Source organism: Manis pentadactyla, chromosome 8 (assembly GCF_030020395.1).
Source record: "Manis pentadactyla isolate mManPen7 chromosome 8, mManPen7.hap1, whole genome shotgun sequence".
In the NCBI taxonomy this organism is placed as follows: Eukaryota; Metazoa; Chordata; class Mammalia; order Pholidota; family Manidae; genus Manis; species Manis pentadactyla.
The window spans coordinates 130,692,638-130,720,205 of NC_080026.1; the positions used below are offsets into that span (position 1 = coordinate 130,692,638).

General features: G+C 47.0%; 1 long non-coding RNA gene across 1 annotated transcript in view; it reads left to right on the forward strand.

The window, feature by feature from the left end:
* The first annotated feature begins 7,822 nt into the window (after positions 1–7,822).
* The window catches only part of LOC130684665 (uncharacterized), an 86,529-nt gene continuing 66,783 nt past the window's right edge, over positions 7,823–27,568 (forward strand). Inside the window, exon 1 of the long non-coding RNA XR_008999038.1 lies at positions 7,823–7,998. This is a non-coding gene — a long non-coding RNA (uncharacterized LOC130684665). The remainder of the gene's footprint in view (positions 7,999–27,568) is intronic.

Sequence of the window (27,568 nt, forward strand, 5' to 3'; positions counted from 1 at the left end):
GCCCCTGTAGCTTTCTTTGGGTTTTGTTTCTTAGGCTCCCAGGGTGGAGAGTCAGCCTTGCCACGGTCCCTTCCAGTGGCGATCGTGCCTCTGCTTGCACACCTGCTGTGATGGGGTGCTCACTACCTACTGGGCTGTGCCGTGTGTTACTTGTCACTCCCACCACCAGGATGCGCTCTAGGTGATGGCAAGGTGACTCCAGAAAGCCCCCACCTGGCCGTGGCTGAGAACCTGGTCTCTGAATCAGACCACCTGGGTTAGAATCCCGGCTCCGTCCCTCACGAGCTGTGTACCAGGAAGCTGTGCCTCCCTGGGCCTCAGTTGATTCACCTGCCAAAGGGGGACTCACATGTGGTTCTTCCGCCATGGGTTGAGCCCGTACCATGGTGTCTGGCAGCTGGTGCCATATGCCTCTTTGATGAGATTCTTTTCTAAATTGTCATACATGGGGCACCCACCTGCCCTGTCTGCTCTGGAGTTCTCTGCCCACCATGTCCAGGTCTGTGGATCGTGCCCAGACACCAGGCACCAAGACTCCTGCTCAGATTTACACCCAGGCAGCCAGCTCCCCATGGCGCAGCCATCACACTGGGAGGACCAGGCCGGGGAGGGACCTGGCAGCAGGTGCTGCTGTAACCAGTCAGTGCCCTTGCCCAAAGCCCAAGTCCGGAATCCAAACAACTGCCCCTTTGGGTTTGTGGCCTCTCAGGGGCCCTGTACCCACTTCCTTTCCACACCGAGGCTGTCCTATTACCTCTGAGCCCCCAAGTGGGAAGGTTATGGATCTCATTGCCTTCCCGTCTCCTGGGGACCCTCTGTGGCTGCCAAAGATGGAGAACCTCTCCTAACTTGTCCCACCATGTGCTCCAAGCCCCGGGGCCTAGAGAGGGAACAGCGTCCCCAGCAGCATTCCCCAGCACCCTCGGGGCTGCTTTGTCCAGGAACAAAGGAGAGCCCATCCCTGAGGGAGACTCCAGCCATTCCAGAAACAGAGCTGCTCACAGCTTCCAGGACACAGCAGAAGACGAAAAGGGCAAAGAGGCAACAGGAAAACCACAGAGTCCATGTCCCCCGGAGCCCGCCCACTCCTCAGCAAGCGTTTGAGCCAAACTTGATTTCCGTCGAGATTTCAGCCATTCATGCCTCTTCTGCTGGGCCGGGCAGAACATCCTCGGCCCCTCTTGCTCTTCCTGAGACAGCGCTGTGCTGTCTGGAGGCACATCCATTCTCCAGAGGTGCCTCCGCAGCTCTCCCTGCCTGTCCCTCTCCTGGGATTATGCCCAGGTGCCAGTGTCTCCACTGGAAGCCCCTAGGCAAGGACGTTAGGCCAGGCAAAGGTGGTCAGGGAGGGAACTTATCCGGGTGGCCCTGGTGGGTCTGGGCTGGTGAGTGCGTGCCCTGCCGGGAGCCCATCTCAACCCCCAGGGAGTGAGTGTGCAGCAGCCTGCACTTGCCAAGCCGGGCACCATCTAATCTAATCTTCATGGCTTCCTAGTAGATATTATTGCCCCATTTCACAGAAGAGTAAACTAAGATTCAGAGATTTTCAGGAAAACTAGGATGAGCCTCTATTTTGGATTGACCCAAAAGGAGGATTTTCCTAAGACACTGGAATTTTAAATGCTAACACCAGGACAGTCCTGGGTCACTCGACTAGTAAGTGACAGAACTGGGGTGCCAGACACAGACCTGCCTGGCACCTCAGTCGGAGCAGCTCCCAGCCTGCCCAGCTGTCTGCAGCAGGGAGAGTCTAGAGGGCTTTGATGGCAGCTCAGCCTGAGTCCAGAACCTGTCACTTCTGGGTTCAGCAAATCAGAGGAAAGCCCAGAAATCAGCAGGGGTGAAAATGAAAGAATTTTCTTCTTAGGCATGAGAAGTGGGAAAGAACAGGGTTTTTCAAAACATTTTTTTAAACTTTTTGTGGGGAAGCCTGGACGCTTTAACTAGACTTATTTGCAAAACTGGAACAGGTTGTATACAATTTGATTTGAGGTGCTCACCTTTCATACAAAAACTACTGAAAAATGCTATTGCTTTATCTTCGGGCTTTATTTTTCTTTTAAATAAATAGCAGATGCCTTGAAGGAGCTGAAACTACCTGTCGGCTGAAAATCAAAGCATCTCTACAGCGTCTGCCCCTCCCTCCATCGAGGGCTCTGGAATGTTGTTTCTTTTCCTGCTACCTCAGAGGTGGCTCTGTTTTCAATTACGAGGCCAGCGCGGGACAGCGTTAGTCCCCACCACCGTCAGCAGGGCCCCTAGTGGTTGGAATCCTGGTCTCGGTGATTCTCCTCTTCAGGGCCAGCTTCCCCTGTTGGTCTTGGGAGTCCTGGTGGGATTCAACTCAACGAGAAAACATCCGACAACTTCCCAGACCCAAGCATCGTGAACGGAGACTAAACTGTGATTTCCTTAGTGGTGAGGATGCTGCCTGCACTTGCAAGCAGGGAGGGAGATGTAGAGAAGATTCCAGAAAAGATGCTCCCTTTACTTGTATTTGCCTCTAGGCCCACCTCTCTACTCCTCTGTCCCCCTACCCCATTCCTCCTCAGTCCCCAACAGCTTGGCCACTGACCCTCCCAGGTGTGAACTGGGCCCTGTGGAAGCCACCCGAGGCCATTAGAACATTACATGGAGAAGCAAGCCCCAACTGTCAGGGGGGCCTGACCTTGCTGCCTGGCTCCCAGAAAGAGGCAAAAGCTAGTCCGTGAGTCAGTAAAGACCCTGCTCCAGTCCGAAGATGCAAGGGAGCTGCGTGCTTCTGCCCTTGGAGACCCAGTGGCATGGATGGGAGTCCTCATCAGCCTGGGTCAGGTCCAAGCAAATGCGACTTTCTCCCTTTGAACGTCAGTCTGATCTCTAAGTTAGTTAGAATTCATAGGCCTTAACGGTAAGTGGTTGAGGCAGCTTGATTCTAACACAATAATGGGATGTCAGGGGACAGGCCGTGTTTGGGAGGTGGATGCTCATGGCTTTTACAAAGTAATCACGACGCTTGGCACATCTCAGGGCTGTGTGCACAGCTCAGCCCCTAAGCTCCTGCACCTTCAGACCATCATTAAACCAACTGGTCTCAGAGAGGGAGCCCTGTGGCCATCCTCCTACAGCCGGGGCTGCTCACAGAGTTCAGTGAGGGCTGGGACGCTGGAACGCCTGCTGGAAGCTTCTGGTGGAATTGCTGACTTTCCTATAGGGGATTCAGTGTTGTCACCCCAAAACTCGTGTCCACCTGGGGCTTCAAAATGTGACCTTATTTGGAAATAGGATCTCTGAAGACCTTGGTGATCGAATCATCAATCCAATGCCTGGTGTCTTTATGAAAAGAGAGAGGACACAGAGAGGCCATGTGAAGAGGAAGAAGGCGACTGGAGAATGTAGCTGCCCGCCAGGGAGCCCCATGGATTGCTGGAAGCCTCGAGAAGCCAGAAAGAAGCAAGGAGCCTTTCTTCCCTGGAACCTCCATGGAAGGACGGCCCTGCCAACACTTTGATTTCCAACATTTGGCCTCCAGAACTGTGAGAGAATATCATTTCTGCTGTTTGAAGCCACCCAGTGTGTGATGGTTTGTTACAGCCCCTTTAGGACACCCATGTACCATTGCTGACTGAAAATGAGGGCTCAGATTTCCTCAGAGAGCCCCTGTAGCAGGGCAGGCACCCAGAAAAGCAGGAATCACGACTCTCCTGTCCCTGTCCGTCCCTCCTGGCCGAGGGCAGCTGGGAGGAGGCCGCTGGCTTGCATTCCTCAGTCAGCTTTCTCAAGAAAAGACTCCATTGATTAAAAAGAAAAGAATAGCTTTTGATGGCACCTTGAGCCCCAGAAATTTCATTTGTATACAGATGTCCACAGCCAGGCTCTCTGCCTTCTGTGTCCATCACCATTTTCAGCAGCTATCACAATGCCCCACCAGCATTTCTTTCTGCTGCCCACTGCTGATCAGAGAGAACTGTGGGCACCAACTTCTTCTAACTCCATAGTGCAGAGAAGTCCTGCCGGGCAGTCATAGCCAGCTATGATAGTGGCTTGGGGAAGATTCCAGAGGTGGGGATCTCTGTGGATTTAGATTTCCAGGCTCTGGAGCCAGGAATCCCTTTTGTCAGTGCATCCCAATCTGTATTCCTTGGGACTGTAAGGTCCTGTGAAGTATTAATGAGTATTTCTAAAGCATCCTAGTCCAATAAATTTGGAAACTGCCAAAATAAATAGGATTACATAAGTTTCTTTATTGCAGACCTTCTTAGGGCCTTTGATATGCCAGATGCAAGTGGTGCCCCTACAAGCAAAGGATATGGGATTCGGGTGTCCCGAACTCATTTGATCCCGGGGTCTGTCTGTATTCTGCCTGCCTCTAGCTATTTGTGCTTTTTTGAACATCAGCAATGACGATGCCCCCCCACTCTCCTTCTCTCCTGCCTGGGATTTCTCTGCTTAGGACCTCAGCCTCTCAGTCACCACTTTAAATCCAGGAAAAAACATTTTGGCCACTTCTCGAAGAAGGACGTAGGACTCCAGTCCCCTGGTGCCTGGTCTATAGCCTGCCCTGTGTTCCTTTCCTCCCAACTGGGCAGAAAGCATGATGCTTACCTGCCACTAGTTAGCAAAGGCCCAGACGCAGTGTATACCACAGGGACTTGGAAATCACCAGTACTGAGAGGTCCACAGCTGTTTCTCCTAGATGTGTTTGTGGTTATAATATTTAGAAAATGTAAACACACAGTGTCACTGTGTTTTTGACTGGTTGGTTGGTTCGGGGCTGGAATAAAATGTACACCCATTTCTGGGGTTGCACAAAGAGTCCGTGAGTGACTTGGTATGTGTTGCTCGATCTTAATCCAGGTTAGGTTCAGATGGACCCAAACTTTTTCTTTTACAGATAATTGGGATCCACAGACTTTAGAACAAATCAAAGCGTCTAGTACCTACAAGGGTGGGACGTCAATGTGAGTGAGACAGTCAGGAAGCAGGGCGCAAGCCCACCCTGGGTGAGGGGTTCCCAGGGCCGCAGGCTCAGGAAGGAAAAGCAGGAGCAGCTACTGGCACAGGAAAACGGGCTCTGAGCCGCAGATCTTTTGATCTTCGAAAGAAGCTGAAATCCAAATTACTTCATGAAATACCCAGGTTTTTATGTGTTGACTTGATTTAAAAAATTCATTGTAAGCCAAACAAAATACATCTGTGGGCCAAAATCAGCTCTTGTGCTGACAGTTTGTGACTTCCAAAATCATAAAAATAAGAAAACATCAGCATCACACTTCATTTTGTAGCTCCACTATGTTAATAAGCAAAGAAAGGTAAAGGTTTTCCGTGCTTTGGAGCACCGTGGCCTGGCTGGACTACTTAGGACCTCTCCTGAACCCAAGTCCCCGATGTTTCTGCCTCACTCCTAGTCACCTGAAATGTACGTGCAAATTAAACACACACATACACATATACATATGCAGCCACACAGCCTTGTTCGGTTGGAGCTTCAAAAGTTGACGTGAGCATCTGAGGCTCGTGGTGCCCCAGCGGTTCCAGTGTGCGGCCAGGACTGAGTTTACTTTGCTTGTCCCTGTCCTGTCCTCCTATCAGAGTGATGGTGACTAAGGGCTGATGTGCCCCTGGTGGGCAGTCCATGTATCAAGGTCCGTGGAGGCACAGAAGGGACCTTCTACCCCACATGGGGGCGCATGCACAGCCCCTGGGCCTACTTGCTCCGGGAAGAGTGGAAGATGTAGCACCAGACCCCAGGGCAGCGTCCGTCGTGCTCCGTGGCTGGGTCGGGCATGTTGCTCTGCGAGCTGAATGGCCCCACTTCTAACGTGATGGTGCCGCAGCCGCTGAGGAGACCCGACCTTCCGCAAGCAGCGCCAAGCCGGGAGCCGAGTCTCTCCTGTCCCCGACCTCTCTGTGTGTCCTTGCTTTTCACTGTCCCCTGCCCTCCTTTTAATGCTTTGTGATCAGTATTTAAGGAGACATTCATACATTTCAAGAATTGCTCAAATTCTGATATCCATCCAGATTTAAGGTCGTGAACATACGACTTTTAAACACATAATTAAAGCTATTTGTACTCTGCTATGGTGCCAACATTAAATTACAGTTATGTGGGGGCATAAGTTCAGTGGTTTAAAGTAAGCCTGTAGCACACCCACAAACACCTTCTCGTCACACCCTTGCAGCTGCTGCTCCCTGTGAAGGTCTCCTCCCTGTAACTTCTAAGTCACCCCCTGAACACCCCACCCCGCTTGCTCAGGGCCACTCCCTCTCGTCCTCACTCCTGCCTTGTTATCTCCCCGAGATGGGAGTCCTGGGGCCATGTCGGATCCAGGGCCCAGCGCTGGCCCTGGGCTTCACTGGTCATCGGCACAGCCTGGGGACAGGAGGCTTTGGTCCTTGTCACGGATGTCGGTCGCCTAACCCCCCCTCGGAGGAGTGTGTGGTGGGTGCCTCGGTCCCTGCCTGTCAGCCCCCCTCGCAGGCTCCAGCCCAGCTCTGCTCTCCCAGTGTGACCCCCACCCTAGGCTCCCTGCCCCTTTTCTCCTCGTCTGTGCCCAGGCAGCATGCTCTCTCTTCCTGCCTGGAGCTCCCAAATCCTAATTTTTGCTTTTCTGGCCGTTGGGGCACCATTATATTTGTAAGTATGCAGTTATTTTTCCCACAAAAGCTCCAGAACACATTCACTGTCTTCTTAAGGTGACCGTATTTTCAATATGAAAAAATCCCTTCCAGCTAAGGGTACACCTGGGAGCTGGGTGGGGAGCGGACATGACGGGTGCTGGGATGAAATGGGCTCTGGCGCACCTGGCACACCCAGGCGCGGGCAGAGGGGGTGAGTGCACAGGGGGCAGAGGGGAGAACACCGAGGTGCCTCGTTCACTTGTGAAGCAGACTACCCACAATTACCAAGAGACAGTTTGGTGGCTAATGTAATATAACACAATCCCATATATTTAAAAAAATCACATATACTGATTTTAAAAAAGTTCAAGGCTCTGCCACAAATTCTTAGTGGTTATGTCTATGTGGTGGGAAAATAAGTGGTTTAAAATGTTCACCTTATCTGTATTTTCTATATTTGCTCAATTTCTAACACTAAAATGGCCCCATAATAAAATGATAAAAATCATGTTGAACCCTAATGGTAAAAGGCTTGAGTCCACCAGTCCCTGACCCCCCCATGCAGCCCACCTGGGAAGGTGGAGTTTGGGGCATCTTTGCGCTCTCAGCCCTCCTTGGTGGGGTGTGTCATCGCACTGTTCTAGAACCCTCCTCCTCCCAAGGCTGCACCCTTCTCCCTATCAGAGCAGCCAGAATGTCTTCTTCAGAATGCTCATGACAGTTGTGACTAATTTCAGCCAATTTATTGTGTGATTTCTGGCCTGATGTCTGTCTTCCCCCGTGGACTGTATCAGCGAGGATAGGAGTCAGTCTTTAGACTATGTGGCTGGTGCACCGTAAACAGATCTCAAAGGCGGGAATGAATGAATTCAAGTCAGGACTCTCAAAATCCACCTCTCTGCCCCTGATGATGTAGGCCATCTGATGTCTAGCCAAAATGCCCAAGTCTGGTGGACAGTGGAGGCTCTTTGTCACTCTGGCATGGCACAAACATCTCCCAGATCAGAGAAGACGTCCTAAGTGTCTGTCCTGAGGAGTCTGTCTGCAAAAGTTCAAACTGAGTAGGCCCAGTATGAAAAAAAAAAGTCTATTCCTCCTCCAGACTTCTGTTCCCAAAGAGGCAGTAAAGGTTCTCCCTGAGATAGAACATCGGAATCACCTGGCGGCGTTACTAAGCTGCTGGATGCTGAGCCCCACCTGCAGTTTCTGAGGTTGCGGCGAGGCTGGTAAAGCTGCCTTTTAGCCAGTTCCCAGGCGACGCTGAGGCTGCGGGTCTCCGCACCGCCCCCGGAGGATCTGGGAGCCAGAGGCCTGCCCGGCGATGGGGAGGCAGTGCCTGCCTGACCTGCCCTGGGGACTGGAGGAAGTCACTGTGAATTTCCAAGCCTCAGCTTCCTGGTGAGTAAAAAGAGAATCCTTAGGTGCGGTTCTTTCAGGCGAAGTCAGCACAGCCCAGCTGGTGCTGGGCAGCAGAGGGCACCAGAGAACAGGAAATGGAGCTTAGCTGGGCAGGTCAACCGCTCCGTGGAACTCCACGGGCACTGAATTGTCCTCTGTTTGTTTGAACAACATCCGTCTGTGGCTCAGCCCTCTGAAAACCACTGCCAAGGGAACAAGAAACTTCCTGATCCTTTTGCACTCTCCTCCGTGATGAGAAGAGGTAACCTTACATGGGAGTTTATTGGAGTCAGATGCTTTAAATCTCCTTTATAGCCCTCGGCACACAGGGAAACTGAGGCCTGGAGAGGAGAGGAACAGTCCGTGGTCACGCGTAGTGGCAGGTGGAAGGCAATGCCCTGGCCTACCCCTCCACCCCATTGTAAGTTTCACCTGCCCCGCTAAGAGAATCAGGCCAGGTGGCCTTGAAGGCCAGCTTTCTTCCAAGGGTGGCTGAGGAGGTCATGCTGGGTGGAGATAAGGCACAGCAAAACTGGAAATTCCCAGCATCTTTCCTGGAATTATTCCCCCACTCCCCGGTCAAGAGGAAGATTCCTTGGTTCTGGAAACTTCCTTCAACTGTCTGTGAGCTTCCTAATGCTTTGGACAAGAGCAAAAGCGGAGGCCCCATACTGTGTGCAGATTACTAAAAACTACTCAAAATAACAAGCTGGTAGATAAATCAAGTGTTACTCTTCTACCTTGATAAACACATCTGCCTCATCCCCTGGAAGGCCAGGAGCTGCCTGGCAGAACACAGCAGGGAGCCGGGCTGCAGTCCCTCCACATCGAGGTCCACCCCCAACTCTTCAGTGGGCCTCACAGGGCCTTGCGAGCATGCCGAGTTCTGCCCACGCCCCCTCCCATCACACACACACGTCCAGCTGCATTGTCAGCCAGAGGAGCACGGACCCAGGGAGAGGCCCACACAGACCTGGAGCTGGCTTGGGGCTCCAAGCACCTGAGGGGAGCTCTGGAAGGACAGGATGCAGGACCCAGGGTCTAGGACCCAGGTAGGCAGATCCCGGCCCAGGGCTTCCTCAACCTAATGACTGGGCATGGCCCCGGGGGACAGAGCAGGTCCTGCCCTTTCCTGCCTGGGGCTCAGGCAGGACTGCCTCTGGGGTGGCACAGATGCTCAACACCATGCTCTGCTTCTCAAAGGGTCAGCCACACCTTTGCACTCTGCGGGTCCCCCCTCAATGTGTGGGTGTCCTCATCTGCCACTGAAGCAGATGTGGAACTAAGCTGATTCCTGCAAGCGGGATTCTCGGCTCTTTCCAAGAGAAAATAGATGGGGATTCTGGGGGCTGTTGGAGACCTGTGGGGCCTTAGGGAGTCTGTAGGAGAGGCAATAATTGGACAAGTCAGTTGAGTGGACATCCATCCCTGCCCCTAGCTTAGGAAGCTACCAGAACCTCTCAAAGAGAAGGCCAAATGCCCCTGCACTTCTAAGGAGATGTCTGGGCCTAGGGGCCTTGGGTGGCCAACCTCAGCCCGGACTCAGGCCCCTCCCCAGGCCTGGCCCACGTGTGCAGGACTGTGGGAGGCAAAGGCCTGGGTTCTGTAGAGCTACCAAGATGGGCCTGCTGAGCTTGCACTGACTTTGGGCACCGTAGCCTGACTGAGAAGGTTTTTCTGAGCCTCAGGGAGGCCTGGTGGGGCAGAGATGGCAGCAATCCAAGACTGAGCAGCTGCTTGGAGGTGGGGCTGCAGGAGGTGCAGCAGCTCAGGGCTGCTGCAATGGCTGCTGGCTGGGCAGGCGGCAGAGCATCCCGGGACAGGCCAGACCACCTACAGCACCATCTCCATCTCCAGGGGGAGAGCTGCCTGGGAGTGAGCTTTCTGGGCCCCACACCCCACATCTCCCCTTCTGAATCAGGAGAGCTGGGAAGCTTCATTTTAACAAGTCCCCCAGAAGATTCTAACACACACTGAAGTGTGAGAAGCACATCTTGGAAACATTTGTTTTCATTCACCCAATCACCAGATATTTACAGAGCAGTCCCTCCCTTGACACTATTGGACTCCTGTCTCCTGCGGCTGAGAAGAAGCCAACTTTCCCCAGGCAGATTCCCTCCTTCCTCAGGTCTCAACTGCAATTTCACCTCCTCAGGGACAGACACCCTTTCTAAAATGGTTGCCAACTCCAGGCCCTTACCACCTTATCCCCTCATTTAGCCCCTTCTTGGCCTTTACTACATGCACAAACTAGCTCATTTGTGTGTTTATATTACTCAGTGCTGTGTCTCCCCTTATGTGGTATAAGCCCCCTGACCCGGACCCAGGGCAAAGGCCTGATGTATCAAGATCACCCTTCTATCCCCAGGGCTGCTGGCATTGAATAGGCTCAATGAGTATCTGTTGATGAATGAGGCCACTACAACTCAGAGGTTCATTGCCGCTTCCTGTGATGGGACAATGGGGCAGGTGCCTGCTGGAGAAAGAGGGTGTTTGAAACGAGGGAGGTGTAGGTGGCGGAAGCCTCTAAGTCCTGAAGACCCGGCGTGGCTGGCTGCCAGCCCCTGTCTGGGGACACTCTCCCATGAAAGGCAGAAAGGAGAGCGAGACCAAGAGAGCTCTCAAACGGGGCATCCTCCCTCGCTAGGCAGGATTCAGGGCTCAACACGCTTCCTGGGGCTGGGTCTGTACAGGTAGAAGGAAGAGGCCCAGTTAGCTCCCAGGCTGGGCCGGCCTGAGGCCTGGCAGTTGGCAGGAACCCTCCCTTCAGAATCTGCTTGTATGTACTTGCTCCTCTGGCACACCATGAATTGTTTTGGGGCTGCCTTGTTAGGAGCCTGAACTTTCTTTTAAAAAGATGAAAAAAAAGTCTCTAGCAAAGGCTTGACTAGCGCTGACCCCCGAGGAGGCGGCGGCAGTAACGGATGGCACTACATTTGTTTAATTAATCTTCTTGTCAACTGAGTCGTTCTTTGCCGTGCCAGCCCCTGACATCACCCTAAAAGCTTGCCATGCTGGTTCGTCCCCAACGACAAAGGCTGCCTCTGATCCGGCCCTAAACTCACCAACCGCTCCCCCAAATGCAGCCTGTGGTGCTGCTGGACCCAGAAAGGGGGGCGAGGGGTGTATAGCTGTTAGCTTAGAGGGGCCCTGGGCAGTCCCCGCTTGGATGAAACGTGGGTAGAGACCCGGAAGCTCTAAGAGCCTAATTCCCAAATAAGACTCAGAGATTCTGAGCCTTTCTCTGGGTTAAACTCTGAGGGGTTCACTTTCTCAGGTGGATCACTGTGGCCCTAAGTGGCAAAATTGCAAAATCAAGTGCTTTCAGGGCCCAGGCAGGGATGCAAATGAGTCTGGCCAGACTTCAGGAATTGGGTACTGTGGCCAAAGCGTGAACACAGGTCCTGTGTGGAAAGTCAAATTTCCGGACTATTTAGGTTTGTGGGCTCAGTGGGTCCCCCTGCTGGCCGTTTCCCACCTCTGTATGAGACTTCTACATCACAGGTCCTAGCATCCAGGCCATCCAGGCCCCATTCTGATTTTATTGTCAGAATCAGTCTGTTGATTTCCTGCAAAGCATTCAGCACCTTCCGTACTCGCCTGTGCATTAACTTACTTACTGTCTGCTCACCTACCAGTGTCTTCACCAGGAGGTCTGTGGATAAACCCAGAGGCTTCCATGAACTTGGATGGGGAAGCATTTACATCATTATTTTTACTAACCTCAAGCTGAAATTTAACATCTTCGATTATGAATATACACAGCATGTCACAGTGTATCAGCAATGCCTGTGACCTAGTCACCAACAGAAATCACGGCTGCTTTCATATTACACTGCAGTTGGTGCAATTATCTCAAAATATCATTGGGGATCATCACTGTTTGAAAGGACGGTAGTTAACATAGTGGTCTGTGGATCTTGTTACATCAGACATGAACAAAGAACGTGGCTATTCCACAATTTAAAAGATATTTTCATGATATTTGTAATTCTGAGTATCTTATTTTATACATTTTCGAACATCCTGAGAAGGGCCCCAGGGGCTTCACCTGACCAGTAGAGGGTCCACCACACGCTAAGCCATCCCTTTTAACCCTCCTCTGTATCACTGAATCCACCTCGGGTCCGACAGAGCAGGTGCTTCTTCCATTTTTGCAGACTGACTGACTGAAGGAACCATCAAGTGAATGAATAGTAGCATGGCCTTAATACACCTTGCTGGGGTTCAGGGACCCACGGACCCCGGAAGGAGCAGAAGGTTCCAGGGCCCCTTTGCCCCCTGCTGTTTCTCCTCAACAAGCCTGCTGCCCTGCCAGGAGAGGTGGGAGCTTGCCCCTCCAACTGAGAGTTCAGGACTGACCAAAGAGTCCCCCGCCAAGCAGGACTCTACTGGAACATTCCTTCTGACGTTGCAGCCACGTGGGTTGGGCTGAAGATCAGGGGATGTTCTCCAAAGGACTAGCTGTCCTTCGCCATCTGCGGTGATCGCCCAACTTTAAAGCTGGTCCTGGAGGCGGAAGCCCGCGGCCCCAGCTGCGCTGTCCGCTCTGGCCACGCGATGGCGCTGTGCATCCGGCCGCAGAGCCTCCGTGAGTTCCTCGCAAGAGCGCGCCCACTCTGAACTTCTGGGCTAGGAATTGGAGGTTCGGTTCACGGCTCCGAGTGGCCGCGGGGTCCGGGCCTGGAAAAGGCGCTCGCGGAGCGCCTCTAGCCTCGCCATTGTCCCACTGAGGTTAATGAGCAGCGGGTCAATTCCCAATCAGTTACCCATCCGTCGGTTCTGGGGCTGGATGATCCCCAGGGCGGGAGGCGTGGGAATGCGGGGCGCGTTCCCGGGCCCGGCAGGCGGGTAGAGAGGGGTCAGGTGCTATCTGACTTCGGCTGACACCCCAGGATCCGGGCTTTGAGAGCCTCGCACTTGCTGTGCAAACCCCATGTCCTCAGAGGGGGCCGTCGAGAAGAGGCCAAGCGCCCTGACAGGAGAGGCCGAGGGACTGGAGTTCCAACTGCGTCCCTACCTGTCTGCCTTCCTTTTCTTTTTTGCAAAATGGAGATAACAATGGTCCTGATCTGCTGGTAGGATTGAAGGAGAGATGCTGGAACAGCGCCGGCGCTCAAGTCCACCGGACTGACAGTCATCCTCCTGAAGTCAAACTCAGGCCTGGCCAGCCTCGGCTGCGTCATCCGCAGAAGAGGCACAGCATCCGCTGTGGGTTGTTATGGGATTGAGTGGGGCGCGTGAAGGGCTGGCACAGCGCCCGGCCGGCAGCAGATGGCCAAGGGCTGGTAGCTCCTGTTCTAGAGCGCGTCCTTTGCATGGGGAGCTACGAGAGGGCAGCGGGCTTTCTTGTAATAGTACGGTCACCCCACGTCCTAGAAGTTTATGCCAAGGAGATGGGGTGCAGACTGCTCCAGGGTCTCCCGTTTTCTGGAGGGAATGTGGGGATTGCTAGTCTTGGAAGGAAACTCGGCAATGTGGTGAACATTCATCCCAAGCCCTTTATAAAATGGGGAATTCGAGCTTGGACAGCTAGTTTCTGATCAGAAGGAAGTTGCCTGGTCAGAAGCCCAGCTGAACCCCAGCCGAGGTGCTTCGAGACAGTGGGGGGATGGCTTTGCTCCTGCGGCTGTCGTTCCTGAGGCGCGATGTCCTGCGCACTCCTCCTGGCGCGTCCCTGTGCACGTGGTCACTGGGGCGTGCAGAGCTGGCCCTCTCTGAGTCAGCTAGGGACCAGGGCGTCCATAATTAAGAGACACACGTCAAGAATGTAAATCCCTGTGGTTCCCAGCCTAGGAAGTGTTCATTTGGTGCCTCAGGACAATTACAGGCTGAAGGAGTCTGAAAGAGCCGGTGTTACTGTTTAAAGTGTTATCAGTTTAACGAACTGCTTATGATGTGTTAAATGCATGTGAGTGTAAACCAGCATCTGGGCTTGTATTTTATTTGTAGACTTCAAACTGGGTGTTTGGTGTTTTGAAAAATGCCAATTAATGGTGTAAAATCAGAATTTCTAATAGGGAAGGAGATTCTTTTGTGATACCTCCCTAAACTATTTCGAATCGCAGCTGAAACACACACACACACACATTCACTCACAAACTACACAACCACAATCACTTAAGAGATTTTAAAAAATTAATGCAGCAGGAATTTGCTACTCTATTCTGTTATTCTGTGTTGTTGCATCATTTGGTGTGCTTTTGCTGGAGGAAAGAATAAAGAGTTTAAAATCAGAGGTACCATCAGCACAGATTTCTCAAAAGTTATTCTAGGAAATTTGTCATTTCTACCCAATTCTTCCAGGCCAGAAAACAGACAGTCTACAAGAATATTTACTGCACTTCCATGAGAAAAATTTCCAAGCTACCCCTTGAAGAAGTGAAGTTGGATTTGGAGCAAATGGAAACATTGTGAAATTGCTTATTTTCTTCCAAAATTTGTATTTTTCTTCCTTATTTCCTGTTAAATCAGCAACAGTCATTAGCAACCATATTTTTGCATTATATACGCAGCAGAATTTTCTGCCCATGACTGTCTTCCAAATTAAACGTTTACATTTCCAGGAAAAGTGTAACAAATGTTTAAATTGGTTAGAAGTTAAACTAATGAAGGAAAAAAAGCCCACAATTTTCTTCTTGTCTTGTGCAACTACTGCTTTTTATCTGTTTCACACTTTGGGGACACTTTTATCCCTGGGATCTTGAAAGGACTGCTCACAAAGCAGGAAAGCTCAGGAAAATGTGAAGACATCTGAACTTACAGCTATTGAGAAGTTCTGACAAGTGCTGGTTTCAGGGAAACAAAGGCAGTTTGAGGATTTCATTGCAAGAGCCACCTACCCATTTGGACCAGTTAGAGCTACAATGTGTGTCCAGTCGGGAAGCTTCATTTTACATATGATGAGGAGGATTCCAGAGTGTGACAGTTGCATGCCCAAGATGATTTAGAGATAAAGTTACAAACAGAGCCTGTAGCTCTGGCTGAGTGTTCTTTAATGAGCAGCTACTATCTCATTTATGGGTGTCTTCCTGCAGGATGCATGAAGACATGGCTAAGTGCAAGGTGCTCCTTCCTAGCAACAGCAGCCAAAAAAACACCCTTACTAAGGAGGAAGTGATGACACAAATTAATTTCCCTTCAAGGTGGCTTTAAAAAGCAGTTTCCTCAGGGGAGGTTGTGAATTTGACTATTATCAAAAGACAACAGTGGCTGCTCAGCTCAAAGTTATATTCAAACAAGACTTGCAGTAGCCTGGAATGCTCCCTTTAAGGAAATTTTGGTAGCTTGATCCAGCCCAGAGAATTCTGAGAAGGAAGTAAATTAAAACTATGATGTATTTGAGGGAAAAGAAGAAAAATAAAGATACTATAAAACTTCAACAGCCAAATCAAACCATCCACAGATGGATGGGTATAACAGAAAATCTCCAACACAGACCCTAATAAAGAAAATATAGATAAAAATTAGTATGTGGTAAAGCTCCATGAAGAAAGGAAGATTAGTCAGTAAAACGTTAGGACCAACCATGTGGAAAAATTAAAGATAATCCCTTAGCTCCCCCATATACCAAAATAAATTCCACATCCAACAGTCATATGCAAAAATAACATAAAAACAGAAGACAGGTAAATATTAGACCTTGAGAGAAGGACTCTGTAGATATAAAAGCTTAGAAATAGGTTAAAAAGTAAAAGATTATTGGGTTTGACCATAAAAACATTAAATATCATATTACAACATTATATCTAATAAAATTTTAGATATCAGTAACACTGGGAAGATATTTGTGATAAATATCACAAAAAATCTTATTTTTATATGAAAAGCTATTGCAAAACAATGAGACAAGGGCTAACATAACTATGTTATAATAGACAAAGAGCACAAGTAAACAACAAAAATGCAAATGTTCAACAAACATGTAAATATACAAGTTTATTAGTCAGAAATGTAAGCCAAACCAATCATGACAATTTATCTGCAGATTAAGTTTCTGTAGGACCTGTACTCTTGCACATTTCTGGTGGGAGTTTGCACTGACAGAAATTTTCTATAAAACAATAATGCTAACCAAAAGCCTAAAAATGACCATAGTCAATAGGCCACATGCTCTATAGTCAGATCAGAACATAAAGACTTATTTACAAGGTTTCCCATTTTTGGAGTAGCTTAAAAATCTGGGAAGATGGCCGATCTGTCCAGTAATTAGAGTTATCATCCAAATGATGGAATACTATGTAGCATTATTATTATTATTATTATTTTTTTAATGATTTCATGATGTGAGGAAATGGCTATGATGTGATGCTAAGGGAAAGACTTGGATGTACAAGCTGTATATACTGTATATATATATATATATAATTATATATATATTTTTTATTTTGGTATCATTAATCTACAATTACATGAGGAACATTATGTTTACTAGGCTCCCCCCTTCCCCAAGTCCCCCCACCACACCCCATTACAGTCACTGTCCATCAGCGTAGTAAGATGCTGTAGAGTCACAACTTGTCTTCTCTGTGTTGCACACCCTTCCCATGCCTCCCCCCACATTATACATGCTAATTGTAAGGCCCCCTTTCTTTTTCACCACCCTTATCCCTCCCTTACCACCCACCCTCCCCAGTCCCTTTCCCTTTGGTAACTGTTAGTCCATTCTTGGATTCTGTGAGTCTGCTGCTGTTTTGTTCCCTCAGTTTTTTCTTTGTTCTTATACTCCACATATGAATGGTATCAATTGGTACTTGTCTTTCTCCACCTGGCTTATTTCACTAAACATAATACCCTCTAGCTCCATCTATGTTGTTGCAAATGGGAGGATTTGTTTTCTTCTTATGGCTGAATAATGTTCCTTTGTGTATATGTACCACATCTTCTTTATCTATTCATCTACTGATGGACATTTAGGTTGCTTCCAGTTCTTGGCTATTGTAAATAGTGCTGCAATAAACATAGGGGTGCATCTGTCTTTTTCAAACTGGGCTGCTGTTAGAAGTGGAGTTCCTGGATCAGATGGTATTTCTATTTTTCATTTTTTAAGGAACCTCCATACTGCTTTCCACAATGGTTGAACTAATTTACATTCCCACCAGCAGTGTAGGAGGGCTCTCCTATCTCCACAACCTCGCCAACATTTGTTGTTGTTTGTCTTTTGGATGGTGGCCATCCTTCCTGGTGTGAGGTGATATCTCATTGTGGTTTTAATTTGCATTTCTCTGATGAGTAGCGATGTGGAGCATCTTTTCATGTGTCTGTTGGCATTCTGAATTTCTTCTTTGGAGAACTGTCTGTTCAGTTCCTCTGCCCATTTTTTAATTGGATTATTTGCTTTTTGTTTGTTGAGGTGCGTGACCTGTTTATGTATTTTGGATGTCAACCCTTCATCGGATCTGTCATTTATGAATATATTCTCCCATACTGTAGGGATCCTTTTTGTTCTATTGATGGTGTCGTTTGCTGTACAGAAGCTTTTCAGCTTGATAGAGTCCCACTTGTTCATTTTTGCTTTTGTTTCCCTTGCCCGGGGAGGTATATTCATGAAGAAGTCGCTCATGTTTATGTCCACGAGATTTTTGCCTATGTTTTTTTCTAAGAGTTTTATGGTTTCATGACTTACATTCAGGTCTTTGATCCATTTCAAATTTACTTTTGTGTATGGGGTTAGACAGTGATCCAGTTTCATTCTCTTACATGTAGCTGTCCAGTTTTGCCAACACCAACTGTTGAAGAGGCTGTCATTTCCCCATTGTATGTCCATGGCTCCTTTATCATATATTAATTGGCCATATGTGTTTGGGTTAATGTCTGGAGTCTCTATTCTGTTCCACTGGTCTGTGGGTCTCTTCTTGTGCCAGTACCAGATTGTCTTCATTACTGTGGCTTTGTTGTAGAGCTTGAAGTTGGGAAGCAAGATCCCCCCCACTTTATTCTTCCTCCTCAGGATTGCTTTAGCTATTCGGAGTCTTTGGTGTTTCCATATGAATTTTTGAACTATTTGTTCCAGTTCATTGAAGAATGCTGTTGGTAATTTGATAGGGATTGGATTGAATCTGTAGATTGCTTTGGGCAGGACGGCCATTTTGACAATATTAATTCTTCCTAGCCAAGAGCATGGGATGAGTTTCCATTTGTTAGTGTCCTCTTTAATTTCTCTTAAGAGTGTCTTGTAGTTTTCAGGGTATAGTTTTTCACTTCATTGGTTAGGTTTATTCTAGGTATTTTATTCTTTTGGATGCAATTGTGAATGGAATTGTTTTCCTGATTGCTCTTTCTATTAGTTCGTTGTTAGTGTATAGGAAAGCCACAGATTTCTGTGTGTTAATTTTGTATCCTGCAACTTTACTGAATTCTGATATTAGTTCTAGTAGTTTTGGAGTGGAGTCTTTAGGGTTTTTTATGTACAATATCAAGTCATCTGCAAATAGTGACAGTTTGACTTCTTCTTTACCAATCTGGATTCCTTGTATTTCTTTGTTTTGTCTGATTGCCGTGGCTAGGACCTCCAGCACTATGTTGAATAACAGTGGGGAGAGTGGGCATCCCTGTCTTGTTCCTGATCTTAGAGGAAAAGCTTTCAGCTTCTCACTGTTCAGTATGATGTTGGCTGTGGGTTTATCGTATATGGCCTTTATTATGTTGAGGTACTTGCCCTCTATACCCATTTTGTTGAGAGTTTTTATCATGAATGGATGTTGAATTTTGTCGAATGCTTTTTCATCATCTATGGAAATGATCATGTGATTTTTGTCCTTCTTTTTGTTTATGTGGTGGATGATGTTGATGGATTTTCAAATATTGTACCATCCCTGCATCCCTGAGATGAATCCTACTTGGCCATGGTGTATGATCCTCTTGATGTATTTTTGGATTTGGTTTGCTAATATTTTGTTGAGTATTTTTGCATCTATGTTCATCAGGGATATTAGTCTGTAATTTTCTTTTTTGGTGGGGTCTTAGCCTGACTTTGGTATTAGGGTGATGCTGGCGTCATAGAATCAGTTTGGGAGTATTCCCTCCTCTTCTATTTTTCGGAAAACTTTAAGGAGAATGGGTATGTCTGATAAAATTCTGCAGTAAATCCATCTGACCCGGGGGTTTTGCTCTTGGGTAGTTTTTTGATTACCACTTCAATTTTGTTGTTGGTAATTGTTCTGTTTAGATTTTCTGTTTCTTCCTTGGTCAGTCTTGGAAGGTTGTATTTTTCTAGGAAGTTGTCCATTTCTTCTAGGTTTTCCAGCTTGTTAACATGTAGATTTTCATAGTATTCTCTAATAATTATTTGTATTTCTGTGGGGTCCTTCGTGGTTTTTTTCTTTCTCATTTCTGATTCTGTTGATGTGTATTGATTCTCTTTTTCTCTTAATAAGTCTGGCTAGAGGCTTATCTATTTTGTTTATTTTCTGAAAGAACCAGCTCTTGGTTTCATTGATTTTTTTCTTTTGTTTTATTCTTAATTTTATTTATTGCTTCTCAGATCTTTATTATGTCCCTCCTTCTGCTGACTTTAGGCCTCATTTATTCTTCTTTTTCCAATTTCGATAATTGTGACTTTAGACTGTTCGTTTGGGATTGTTCTTCCTTCTTTAAATATCTCCTGAATTGCTGTATACTTTCCTCTTAAGACTGCTTTCGCTGCATCCCACAGAAGTTGGGGCTTTGTGTTGTTGTCATTTGTTTCCATATATTGCTTGATCTCTATTTTAATTTGGTCACTGATCCATTGATTATTTTGGAGCATATTGTTAAGCCTCCATGTGTTTGTGAGCTTTTTTGCTTTCTTTGTACAATTTATTTCTAGTTTTATACCTTTGTGGTCTGAGAAGTTGGTAGAATTTCAATCTTCTTGAATTTACTGAGGCTCTTTTTGTGGCCTAGTATGTGGTCTATTCTGGAGAATGTTCCATGTGCACTTGAGAAGAATGTGTATCCTGTTGCTTTTGGTTGTAGAGTTCTATAGATGTCTGTCAGGTCCATCTGTTCTAGTGTGCTGTTCTCACACTAGTCTGTGTCCTTACTTATTTTCTGTCTGGTGGATCTGTCCTTTGGAGTGAGTGGTGTGTTGAAGTCTCCTAAAATGAATGCATTGCATTCTAGTTCCTCCTTTAATTCTGTTAGTATTTGTTTCACATATGTTGGTGCTCCTGTATTGGGTGCATATATATTTACAATGGTTATATCCTCTTGTTGGACTGACCCCTTTATCATTATGTTATGTCATTCTTTATCTCTTTTACTTTCTTTGTTTTGAAGTCTATTTTGTCTGATACAAGTACTGCAACACCTGCTTTTTTCTCCCTGATGTTTGCATGAAATATCTTTTTTCCATCCCTTGACTTTTAGTCTGTGCATGTCTTTGGGTTTGAGGTGAGTGTCTTGTAAGCAGCATATAGATGGGTCTTGCTTTTTTATCCATTCTATTACTCTGTGTCTTTTGATTGGTGCATTCAGTCCATTTACATTTAGGGTGATTATTGAAAGATATGTACTTATTGCCATTGCAGGCTTTAGATTCGTGGTTACCAAAGGTTCAAGGTTAGCTTCTTTACTATCTTACTATCTAACTTAACTCGCTTATTGAGCTATTATAAACACAGTGTGATGATTCTTTATTTCTCTCCCTTCTTATTCCTCCTCCTCCATTCTTTATATGCTAGGTGTTTTATTTTGTGCTCTTTTGTGTATCCTTTGACTGCTTTTGAGGGTAGTTGATTTTATTCTTTGCCTTTAGTTAGTATTTGGTTGGTCTGCTTTCTTTGCTGTGATTTTATTTTCTCTGGTGACATCTTTTTAGCCTTAGGAGTGCTCCCATCTAGAGCAGTCCCTCTAAAATACCCTGTAGAGGTGGTTTGTGGGAGGCAAATTCCCTCAACTTTTGCTTGTCTGGGAATTGTTTAATCCCTCCTTCATATTTAAATGATAATCATGCTGGATACAGTATCCTTGGTTCAAGGCCCTTTTGTTTTATTGCATTAAGTATATCATGCCATTCTCTTCTGGCCTGTAGGGTTTCTGTTGAGAAGTCTGATGTTAGCCTGATGGGTTTTCCTTTATAGGTGACCTTTTTCTCTCTAGCTGCCTTTGAAACTCTTTCCTTGTCCTTGATCTTTGCCATTTTAATTATTATGTGTCTTGGTGTTGTCCTCCTTGGGTCCCTTCTCTTGGGGGTTCTGTGTATTTCCATGGTCTGATCGATTATTTCCTCCCCCAGTCGTACTGTCCTGTTTCCCTAGTATCCAGCACCTCACACACTGTGTGTCAGCGTTCTCAGTGCAGCGGGATGGCCGGGGCTGGGTGCTCGGCAGTCCTGGGCTCCGTCTCCCTCCCGCTCTGCCTGCTCTTCTCCCGCCGGGAGCTGGGGGGAGGGGCGCTCGGGTCCCGCCGAGCTGCGGCTTGTATCTAACCCCCTTTGTGAGGTGCTGGGTTCTCGCAGGTGTAGATGTAGCCTGGCTGTTGTCCTGTATCTTCTGGTCTCTCTTTTAGGAATAGTTGTATTTGCTGTATTTTCAAAAATATATATGGTTTTGGGGGGAGATGTCTGCTGCCCTACTCACACCGCCATCTTGGCTCCTCCTCTCTATACCGTATATTTTTTAATTACTTTTTAAAAATATTGTATATTTTTAAGGATTGAAAATAATATCAAAAGTTTTCAGTGGGAATAGTGGGGATTGGGTGCAATTTTTATTTTCTCTTTTTATGTGTTTATTTTGTTCCATAATAAAATACATTTATTTATGATAGAAAACAAGTTGTTGAAAATAACACGACCTTCACTGTCTGATCCCCCCATGCAGACTCCGGTGGTGATCAGAGGGGAAAGATATTTTTCCCAGGTGGTGGGAGGAGGCACATTCTCTCACTGGACGCATGGCCTTGTTCTCACAAAGCAGGCCTGGCACTCCTGTGGCTTCTTCTACATTAAGTTTGTCCTGCACTTGTCAACTCCCATAGGGTAGGTTTCCCTTGCCTCGTTAGGGAGGCACGGTGTTCCAAACCCAAAGAGCTATGGCCCCACTTGCTCACCACATCTGCCTGCCTCCCCCTTAGAAGGTGAGGGGCTTGTTCCATTACGTTCTTCTGTATCATGGGAAGATACTGTCAAAGTAGAGGTCCTTTAGGGTTGTTCAGATGTTTTAGTTCTCTGTACACCATGAAGCCAGAAGGGACTCCTCCTTTATCTTGGCCAAATCCAGCACAGATAAGCTCTGCATACCCTGGTGTTTCCTGACTCTGGGCTCCATTGCATAAACTGGGGAAGGAACTTTGAAACACTCAGGGGCTCCAGTTGGCCCCGCAGAGCTGTGCCTTTTCAGGGTTGGCTCTGCCTGTGAAAATGGGGGTGGGCCAGGATACGCTTTGCTGGCCAGAGCCCATGCAGCATCTTTTCCCAACTCTACATTTACCATATTGGTAGCATAAGTTTGGCCACTGTGGGAGTATTTACACCATGGAAATAGACACTACAGATCAGGGTTTTCCTTTGTTTTTTTTTGCCTGGAGATCCTAGAATTACTTTATCTTAAATAAAAATCTACAGCACACCATTAGCTGTGCTTAGAACAACAACCATTTTATTGTCTCTCACCGTTTCCCATGAGACAGAAAATGAGGAAGGGCTTGGTGGGATGGTTCTGGGTCTCTCTTGAAGTTGCAAATCAGACAATGGCCGAAGCGCGGAGAGGGGAGGACTGGAGCAGCAGGTGGCTGGCTGGGAATCTTCTGCTCAGAGTCATGTGGTTCCCCCATGTGTGAGGGTCTGGGCTTCCGCACAGCTTGGTGGCTTCAGAGCCATCAGGGCGCTTACGTGGTGTGGCTCAGGGCTCTGGTGAGAGTATCCATCTCACACGCAGAACTGTATTGCCTTTCATGCCCTCACACTGAAGTCAGACAGCATCATTTCCATGCATTCTACTGGGTACACGTGAGTCAGAAGCTCACCTGCTTTCAAGGGAAGGGAATCAGACTCGATCTCTTGGTGGATGAGGGTCAAGTTTCTTGAAAAGCGTCTGTGATGAGCAATAGGAGAGAGAGATACTGTTTTTGGAAAACATAATCTGCCATAGAATTTAAAAATATACCTTGGAATTTACTTTCAGAGGCTGCAGCACATTTTTCTAGATATTCTCTGGGCATGGCTACTCTTCCTCTGTTGAGCATATATCTGATTTCTGAAAATACATAAAAGATGTTGAAAGCCAACCCCAGGAAACAAGGCAGGACATTCTGCTGGGTGACAGGACCACCAGAAGAGGAGCTGTCACCACGTGATGGAGGCCACGGTCCTGGGTCCTTCCCTGCGGCCTGAAGGCATTTCCCAAAGAGGATGCCACAGCCCTTCTCACCTACATCTCAGACATAAGCGTACGACCTTCTAGAAGGGCAGATTCTTCTGGGCTAAATATTACAAAGTGGCGTGTTTTACCACAAAACCTGTCTCACCGCCTCATAACACTGCACTTTTCTTTTGCAACCATCCAAGAATTTAACTTCTACTAGGCAGATGATAAGGACAAAGTATATATTTGTGGGATTGATTAACCATTCAGAGCAAAATTAAGCCAGCCCCTGGTTCAACTACGTCTTAGGTACTAGTTGGAATTGTTCAACTATAAAAGAGAAGCTGACTCTTTCTCTTCAAAACCTTTGAAGTAAATAAAGTCTAATGCGTTTAGACGGAAGGACTCAGAGGATAAATAAAAATGCCTTTCTCTTGATACATACTCTTGGGTTCATCTCTTTCCAAAGTTCCTAAGTCTGTGCATCCATTTCCTCTCTCCCTTGTTGGAGGAGATCACGGTGGGTGGAGGAGAAGGTGAGCAGGTTTCTTCACGGCCTGTAGGCAGACCCAGATGGACAAGTGGCATATTGCTCCACGGGCCATACGTATCCTCTTCTAGTTCTCAGGCCCTGCTTGGCTAATTGCTCCTGAACTATCAAATATTTATTAATATCCTGACCTATCCAGTCACTAGGACAGAGATGCCCAGGGAAGTCCTTCTGCATCTGGGGTTTCTCATTAACTGGAGCTTTGAATTTCCCAGCTGTCTCCACCCACTGCTAAGGAAAGAACCCAGGATGTTCTGTTTAGCAGGACTCATGATCGTACACAAGTCGATGTTCGTATAGGATGGCCCAGATGTTTCCTGTTCACCCTGTATCACATGCCCCTGCCCCATGCTTCCCAGCCCCCTTGCAGAGAGATAGGGCTATTGACTAGTTCTGGTCAATGGGATGTGAGAGGAACTTCTGGGTTGCACAGAACTGTGGGGGTGGGAGATCCAAGTGTTCTTGTCCCGTTCCATGGAGGGCATATGTTTTCAGAGAATAGCTACAAGATGCAGAGACCACCATTAGCCTGCATCTTTAAGTGACTATGTGGAACACGAGCCCCAGGCCACCCATACTGAGCAGGGAATAAGCCTTTGTTATATTAAGGCACTAATGTTTTAGGGTTTAATTAGTTAGTATAGCAGAGCTTAGCCTAACCTGACTAATACAATGGTCTACACCAAAAGAAAATCCTGTGAGCTAGCCCCGTTCTCATGGAAGCCTAGCTGAGCGGTCCTGTCTGCCTAAGCAGGACACCCAGTGTGCCCAGGTGTGAGAAGCTACTCTCTGGGTGGCAAGAAGTGCCACCTAACTTTTGATTTAGGGAATAGAAAACTGGGACTGTCAATGGCCAATGAAAGATGCTTCTTGTGGACACGTAGAAACACAATAAATATATTTGACACTTGACATGATTGTTTATTCTGGGACATATTGTGAGCTCAGGATCATAATCAGTGTGTACAAAGTCTAAAAGCCACTGTCTGATGAACTAGGTGGATACCCGGCATTTCCTTCTGAGATGGATATGGACCATCAGTGTGTGCACATGTGTGTGTGTTCCTATGTGCATATATGTATGTCTACATACTTGTAAGTTCACAGGAGTGGAGAATATAATAAATAGGTGGCCCATTTTATAGTTGGCTACCCAATCTGTCTGCTCCAGAGAAGCCAGTATCAAAATAATAACAGATTTTTATAAACAGTAAATTAAGGAAGCTAGAAAAGACAAACCTCAAAAGGGAGAAATAGTAGGTAGCAAGGTATAGCTGTTAAAAGTGCAGAATTTGAACTCTGATTGCCTGGGTTAGAATCTTGGTTTCATCCTTCTTTGGGTGTATGGCCTATGTACATGGCCTACATAGGCCTATACCTATGACCTGTATGGTTAGTTATATCGTCTCTATATGCTCAGTTTCCTCATTTGGAAAATGTTGATGTCCTATTATTGATAAAAGGGTTAACAGTAATAACTCTTAAAGGTTACATTAGGATTATGTTTAGCTGTTTGAAATAGAAAACAGTGGCTTAAAACAGAAGATAGTTACTGCCTTTGGAAGTCCAGAGCCAGGCAGTCCATGCTGGTATATCGCCCAGCATCAGGGACCCGGGCTCCTACTAACTTGTTCCACCATCTTCAACAAATGGCTTCTCTTCTCTGACCCAGGATGGTCACTGGCGCTCCAGCCATCAGATCCTCACAGCAGCTTGCAGGGAGGAAGAAGAGAGAAACTAGAGGCCAAGGGCTTATTTTGCATACCTCATTGACCAAAACTTAGTCCCGGGGCCGCACCAGGATGCAAGGCAGGCTTCAGAAGTTGTCTGTAGACTGGGAAGCCATACGCCTAGCTTAAAACCGCAGAATTAAAGAAAACGGGGAAAGCAGATGTACGATTTGTGGTCTGTGTCTCAAGTGCTTGAAATAGAGCCTGGTCCTTAGTGAGCAGAGAATAAATGCGGACTAATAAGTACTCTGATCAGAATCTGCCACAGTGGACGGAGCTCATCACGCAGCAAGCACGTCACAGACCTCACCTTCATGCTCAGACGAGTTCACTTTGGGGCTCAGATTCAGCATTCTGGCCTCTGTTTTAACAGAGCAGCAACAACAACTGAAAACTAAAAAAGAGCAAACGAAGGTATGGGAATAGACTGAATCTTGTGTTCCCTGGGCGAGAAAATAGCTCATCCTAATGATGCCCCAGGCATTGGTACAGCGGGGCTGCAAGGGGAGCCCTGGCGGGGGGCAGAGGTGCAGCCTCCAGGGCAAAGGGCTCCTCCAACTGAAGGAAGGATTTCAGACAGACGTGTCCATGGAAATGCAAATAGCTGCTCTGGTCCTTCCCAACCACCTACAGAGTGGCATGTCCCCAGCTTCTCTTCCCCGTGTACAGGGATGAGCACAGAGAGGATGCAGAGTAGGAAGGAAGACAGAGGAGGCTTATGGAAAGGTGGGGACCTGAGGAGGAAGAGCTGCTGCCCCTGAAGCTGCTTCTGCTCCTCCCCAGGCTTTGGCTACCAGGACTGCCAGTGGGCGGCTGGCCCCGCCCAGGTTTGTGTACCAAGGGAGGAGATGGCCTGTGTTGCCCTGACCTTCCATCTCGGACACGCTGGTCACCTGGCTGGAAGGGGAGGCAACAGGGGTCGTCTTTGCTCCCACTCAGTCCGCCGGCTCACAGGGGTTTCCTTCTGCAGCTGTTTCCTATGTACATCCTTGTGTTTCTAAACCAACACTTCTCAAAGACTGGCTGGGGGCTCCCGTGGCTCCCCAAGAAACTTCCAGAGAATCCACTAGGTCAAAACTATTTTCATGATAATATTACAATAATATTTCATAACAATATTAAGATGTTATTTGTCTTTTTCTCCCTTATTCCCTTGTAAGTTTATGGTGGAGTTTTCCAGAGACCGTTGGATGGGTAATGCTGCAAAGGAGAGAGAACAGAAGCAATTATGAGACTCTTACCTGTCTTCTGTTCACCCACATTTTAAAAAGATTTGCAAAAATGTAAAGCATGCATGTAAAAGCACCACTCCTCTTGGATGAAATTTCTGTTTTGGAATATATAGTTGTTTTTCATAAAAATGTTTTATATGTGTTAATATGTGATGGGATTACATGTTATTTTAAACAAGTGAATAAATAAACTTCTTAATGTTTCATGACTTTAATTTTAAGTATGGCAAATATTTCAAATTTCAAATATGACCCATATTAAACAAGCTCTTTTGGTATTCAGTGGTTTTCAAGATTAAAAAGGGCTCTGATGCGAAACAGTTTGAGAACCACTATTTTCAACAAGTTTTGTACCACTAGTGCTTGTGTGTACACACACAGACGCTTAAAAGTACATTGTGATTAACTATCCTTTCCTACGTCCAGGGCAGGAGCTGGCAAACTTTTTTGTTAAGGGCCATAGAGTAATATTTTAGGCTTTGTGGGCCATATAGTCTCTGTAGCAACTATTCAACTCAACCGTAGTTTCGCAAAACCAGCCACAGACAATTGGTAACAAATGGGGGTGGCTCTGTTCCAATAAAATTATTTAAGGACACTGAAATATGAACTCTGTATAATCTCCACATGTCACAAAATATTACTCTTCCGCAAATATTTTTCTTCTTCCAGATAAATAGATTTATAAATCAAATAACATCTTTGTTTTCTACTTTTTCCTTTGGGAAATATGATTACCCATGCGACATCACCAGTTTTTCAGTGCTACTGATG